We start from the raw sequence: 6,800 nt of genomic DNA, 5'->3' as shown, positions 1-6,800 counted from the left end.
GTATAAACAATTTAAGAGATTTTCAGATTTTACTTGAGGACCACATAATTATGGTTTATTTCTTTTTTCTGCAAGACCTAGGAGGCCTTGAGGTCCACCTTCAGATCTCCAGTACCCAGTACAATCCTTATCACAATGTAAGACTTCAAAAATGATTTTCCATGAACAGATGACTAAAATAATTAAAATAAAACAACAATTTTTCCAAAGTAAAATGGCTTGTTTCTGAACTTATGTTAAAAAAACAAATAAACAAAAAAAACACTAAGTTGAACAATCTTTTTCTTTTTTTTTTTTTATTTTAAGAGCTTGTTTTACATTCAACGTAATGCATACATTTAGTTTCATTCCCCATTCGCCATGTCCAAGCCTAACCCAGTCTCCTCCCCGTCCCTACACTGTAACCCTCCCCGTGTGCCCCTCATATTTATGCACTCCTGTTTATCCTGCATTTCCTCAATTTGAGTATTGGTCCTCTGGTGTCCCGTGGTCTATTGCTCTGAGGGATATATTACCATAGAGTATGTGGGTGCATCATCCTGGGTTGAGCGGTCTGCATGTATATCTTGTTAGCTATTGGGCTGAGAGCCTGTCCCTGGGAGTGAGTTTTATTCCAGGCGTTGAATGTATTCCAGGGCCATAGTATTGGGAGTCTCACCAGATTTCATCTGACCAGTAATTCTGGTCCTTATTGAGTTTTTGGATTTTGTTCCACATTTTCCCTCCCATTCTATCCAGGATCTCCAGATTTGCTCCTTTCCTTAGTGACTGGCATTGATAGCCAGGCACCATCTAGTTCTTCTGGTCTCAAGGGCCATCATGTCCTAGGGCTGATTGCTTCTAAATGCCTCCCCCCCTTTTTTTATTTCATTCTTCTTCACTAGGAGACCATTAGGTGCATCTTAGATGGCTGCTTGAAAGCTTTTAAGACCCCAGTTGCTACTCACCAATGTAGGATGTGGAGCAACACTTTTATGTATTTTGTTGTGCCAATCGAGTCTGGTGTCCCCCAGTGCTATGGTCCTGAGAGAGTAGATCTATTGGATCTCTCTCCCATAGTGTCTGTTTGTCTGTGAGGGATTACTCTGTGTCTGTCTTCTATTGTTTCTGTAAGGACTGCAGGTATTTTGTACCACTGGTGTCTGTGCAAGATTAGCCTCAGCTGAATCTATCTTTGGTCTAGAGTATACTTCTGTTCTCTGACCCCCATATGATTCTCTCAGGTGTTTATGTGTTTTTCTGTATAGCCTAGTATTTGGTGTTAATGGCAATGCAGTATTGTGGACACATTGGTTGGTATTAGCATCTGTTGTCTATCTCTTACGCGCACAATTTGGTGTCCTCCCATTTCCTAATGTTATCATGGTGGTCACAGATCCTTACCGTATATCCCTCCCCCTACCCATGTCAGCGTGTAGGCCCAAACTAGCCTGAAATTAATCCCTCCCCTTCCATCCCCATCCTGGTAACCTACTAAGTGAGTTATCTTTTCCAAGCAAAGCCTTCTCTGTCTTTTTATAGTAATGGGCTCATACAGTACTTGTCCTTCTGAAATTGACTTACTTCACTCAGCATAATGTTTTCCAGGTTCATGCACGTTGCGAGATGATTCACATCTCCCTCATTGTTCTTTAATGTGACGTAGTATTCCACTGTGTGGATATACCATAATTTGGTTATCCACTCATCCGTTGATGGGCATTTAGGTTGTTTCCATCTCCTTGCTATGGTGAATTGTGCTGTGATGAACATAGGTGTACATATGCCTGTTCGTGCGCTCTCTCTCACCTCTTTAGGATATATTCCTAGTAAAGGAATTGCTGGGTCAAATGGTACTTCCATTTTCACTTTTTTAAGGAATCTCCATGCCATTTGCCACAATGGTTGTATCATTTTACAATCCCACCAGCAGTGCACAAGAGTTCCCATCTCTCCATAACCTCACCAGCATTTGTTACTTTCTGTTCTGTTGAACTTTGCTATTATTGCTGGGGTGAGATGATATTTCATTGTTGTTTTGATTTGCATCTCTTTAATGATAAATGATCATGAGCAATTTCTCATGTGTTTGTTGGCTCCCTGTATATCTTCTTTGGTGAAGTGTCTGTTCAGGGCAAAGAAAAAAAAAAATTGAGAACAGCCCAGGACAAAATAAATATTACTTACAATAACCAAACAGTTAGGCTGAGCTCATTTACTCAGCAGAAACATGCAGGCAAGAAGACAATTGGATGGCATATATAAAACACTGAAGGAAGAGAACTTTCAACCAAGAATCCTATATCCAGCCAAATTATCCATCAAATATGAGGGTGAAATCAAGGCATTCTAAGACAAATAGAAATTAAGGGATTTTGTGAGAACCTGACCAACCCTACAAAAAATGCTTAAGGAAGTCCTTCCAATAGAGGACCTACAACAGAGATCAACAAAACTGGGATACATGGCATCAACACTAAAACCAAACCAGAAATAGATACTCAAGATAAGACCATAAAACACTGTACCTTAAAAACCAAGGAACTCCATCGCACACAACAACAGCAACTAACTTATCAGAAGGAATAAAACTTTTAGGAACAGAGTTTCAAATGGAGAGGAAAACAGGACAATATCTTTGCAGTATGCACTGTTATAAAAATGTAGAGACAAGAATATGCTCCAAGGTAACCACAGAGAATATTAATTTTATTTAGTTATTAATTCAGGTATGCTGGGTAACTCTGCAGTTTTCTTTGTAATGGTGTAATCACTGTGTGGAATGTGGATATGGGTTTCTGTTTGTCATAAAGAGGGTTTAGAGTTTGAATTGGGAGGTTTTATGTTGGCTGAATGTGATTTCTTTTATTGGATGAGTGAAGTTATTGGCGGAGAAGGTGGGAGCAGAAAAAGGAAAGCTTGCTGTTGGTAGGGGCAGTTTCTAGGGCTTTGAGCGGGCTGCTACCAATGATATCATACTGTTATTTATAGGCCTACAGCTCAATTTCAGCAAAGACTTCAGTTTTTAGGGGGTCGCCACTTTCCTCCAGGCTCAGACTCATGCTAAAACCCCTGCTCCTGAGGCTCCTCAGTGTCAAAAAGCTGACCCAAGGCAACTTCCCTGCTCCATGATCTGCCGCAGGTGTTTCTCTCTCTCGGGCCCAACCTGCTCAGACCACTATTGGCTCGGGAGTTCCTCTGTGAGTCTGCACACCTGCGGCACTAAAGATGTGCTTGGTTTCAGCTGCTCTGGAGTCAGGCGAATGCCTGCTAGTAAACTGTGGTAGTGATAAAGTCAAGTGCAGACCTCTCAGTGCCATTAAGCTGACCCAAGGCTATTCAGTGACCCACTGAGCGGGGAGCGAGCCTACCCTCCTGGAGCACCAATGAACTCTCTGCTTGGGTTTCAGTGGTGCTGGATGTGCCCGTTTGCACCTAGCCAACCCAAATTACCTATAAAACCAGGTGCTGGAGGTAGATCCTTGGGGTGATCACTAGTATGTTGGTGTGGTCGCTGGTATGCTGGTATGGAGTGTCTTCTGCCTTGGCTCAGGGAGGTCTTGGATGACCATTCGCCTGCCGGTCACTCTGCCAGGGAAGTCTCTAATGGCCTTTCTCAGGATAGATCTTCTTTTGTCTTTTTCCCTATACCTTTCTTCTAATTCTACTGCTCTGAGTTTGGTGCACTCTGACTCAGTGAGCTGTTCAGAGCACCAAATTCCCTAATTCAAACTGCTGTACTTAGTTTTTCAAGCACTAAAATGCTAGAGGGAAATAGCGTGGTGATTACTGATGAAACTCCATTTTGAATCCCCCAAGTTGAGCATTCTGACTCTAATCATGAGCCCCGGAGTAAGCATCCTTGGGTTGTAGAAGTGGGAACATCTGTTCACTACTGGACAAGCTGAAAAAGAAAGTTTCACTTTGTTCCACTGAAGTCAGGCTGTTGTTATTGTTATGTGCCATGGAGTCGGACCCCTCCTTGTGTTTCTGAGGCAGTATCACTATGGAAGTAGATGGCTCAACCTTCGTTCCAAGAAGTGGCTGGTGGGTTTGAACTGCCAGCCTTCTGGTTAGCAGGCAAGTGACTTAGGCACTACTCTACCAGAGCTCCAAAGTCAGGCTAAACAACAACAAAAAACAAACAAAAATACTCACTGCTTTCAAGTCAGTTCCAATTTAAAGCAACAACCTCTATTGCATTTCCAAGGCTGTGAATCTTTACAGAAGCAGACTGCCTCTTCTTTCTTCTGTGGAGCACCTGGTGTGTTCCAACCACAGATCTTTTTGGCTGGCAACCAAATGCCTCAACCACTATACCATCTCCTAAAATTAATGTTGTTGTTAGGTGAGGCCTAGTTAGCTTCCACTCACAGTGACCCTGTGTAAAACAGAATGAAACACTGCTGGATCCTATGCCCTCCTCCCAGTCATTGCTATGCTTGAGCTCATTGTCGCTACTGTGTCAAATCATTTTGTTGAGGGTCTTCACCTTTTATGCTTACCCTCCACTTTACCAGGCACAATATCCTTCTCCAGGGAATGGTTCTTTCTAACAACATGACCAAAGTAGGTGAGAGGAAGTCTGGTCATTCTTGCTTCCAAGGAGCATTCCAGTTGCACTTTTTCTGGGACAGATTTGTTTGTTCTTCTGGGAGTCCATGGTATTTTCAGTATTCTTCACCAACACAACTCAAAGGCATCAACTTTTCTTTGATCTTTCTTATTCATTGTCCAGTTTTTACATGCATATAAGGCTATTGAAATACCATGGCTTGGGTTATGTGCACCAAGTCTTCAAAGTGACATCTTTGTTTCTTAGCACTCTAAAGAAGTCTTTTCCAGAAGGTTTGCCCAGTGCAATACATTTTATTGAAATATAATTTATGTGCAGGAAAATACACAAAACTACAGTGACAATTTTTTTTTTTTTTTCCAGTGCTCCCTCCTCTCCCCTCCTATCTCTGGTAATCAACAAAGATAGTTTCCTTGCATATATAAACCTTTCCTTGGTCTTTTACAATAATGAACTAATACTATATTGTCCTTCTGTGGTTGACTTATTTCTCTCAGCATAATGTCCTCCAAGTTCATCCATGTTATGCAGTGTTTTTCAGATTCTACATTATCCTTCAGTGTTGCATGGTATTCCATTTTGTGTGTATGGACCACAGTTTGGTTTTCTATTCTTCTGTTGATGGGCAACTTGGTTGTTTCCATTTTTTCGCTATTGTAAATAGTGCTGAAATGAACATGGTTGTGCATATATCTGTTCTTGTCCTGGCTCTCACTTCTGTAGGATATATATCTATTAATGGAATGGCTGGGCCAAATGGTATTTCTAATTCCAGCTTTTTAAGGAATTGCCCTACTGCTTTCCACAGTGTTTGTATCATTTTTAGTCCCTTCAGCAGTGTATGAGAGTCCCAATCTTTCCATATCCTCACCAGCGTTTGTTATTTATTCTTTGTTGAACTTTGCCATTAGTGCTGATGTGAGATGGTACCTCATTGTTATTTTGCTTTGCATCTCTCTAATGGCTAATGATGATGAACATTTCTTCAGGTGTTTGTTGGCTGCATGAACACCTTCTTTGATGAAGTGTCTGTTCATAACTTCTGCCAATTTTTTAAATTAGATTTTTTTGTCTTTTTGACATTGATGCATTTGAGTATTCCATAAATTTTAGAGATCAGTCCTTTGTCTGAAATGTCATTGCTGAATACTTTTTCCCATTCTGTTGGTTCCTGTTTTTTGGAAGAAGTCTTTTTATGCACATAAGAACTTAACTTTTAGAAGGTCCCATACATCTAGTTTATCTTCTGCTGTTTGTGCAACTTGGGTTATGCTTGATAGTCTATTCATGCCATAAATTGTTGTTGTTGTTGTTGTTGTTGTTGTTATTTGCCGTCGAGTTGTCCCCGACTCATAGCGACCCCTCCTTTGGTTTCCGAGGCAGTATCACTACGGAAGTAGGATTGCCAAACCTTCCTTCTGAGGAGTGGCTGGTGGGTTTGAACTGCCAGCCTTCTGGTTAGCAGTCAAGTGCCTTAGGCACTATGCTACCAGAGCTCCTATGCCATAAATTAGGGCCCTTATATTTGCCCTTATTTTTTCCTTTGATGAACTTCATAGTTTTAGGTTTCACATTTAAGTCTTTGATGCATCTGGAATTAGTTTTTGTATATGGTGTGAGGTAAGAATCTTGTTTCATTTTTCTGAAAATGGATATCCAGTTTTGTCAGCAACATTTGTGAAAGAGAACACTGGTTGACCATTTAATGGATTTCAGCCCTTTGTCAAAGATCAGTTGAACTTAGGTTGATGGATCTGTTTCAGGGTTCTCAATTCTGTTCCACTGATCTATGTGTCTATTGTTGTACCAGTACCAGGCTATTTTGACTACTGTGGCTATATAGTAGGTTTGAGAGCTGGGTGTGTGAGACCTCCTATTTTGTTCTTCTTTTTCAATAGTGTTTTGCTTATTTGAGGTTTCTTTCCTTTCCATATAAAATTAGTGATTTTTTTTTTCCATATCTTTAAAGAATGTTGATGGGATCTGGATTGGAATTGCATTGAATGTATAGATTGCTTTGGGTAGCCATGATACTTTGACAATGTTCAATCTTCCTGTCCACAAACATGGTATGTGGTTCCACTTATTTAGATTTCTTATGGTTTCTTGGAGTAGTGATTTGTAGCTTTCTTTGTACAGGTCTTTTGTGTCTCTAGTGAGATTTATTCCCCAGTATTTAAATTTTTGGGTAGCTATTGTAAATGGTATTGATTAATTTATTTCCTTTTCAGCAATCTCTTTGCTG

This window comes from Orycteropus afer, unplaced genomic scaffold (assembly GCF_000298275.1).
Source record: "Orycteropus afer afer isolate SDZICR_OR568_19922 unplaced genomic scaffold, OryAfe1.0 scaffold00372, whole genome shotgun sequence".
In the NCBI taxonomy this organism is placed as follows: Eukaryota; Metazoa; Chordata; class Mammalia; order Tubulidentata; family Orycteropodidae; genus Orycteropus; species Orycteropus afer.
Note: the sequence above shows the minus strand (reverse complement) of the source record.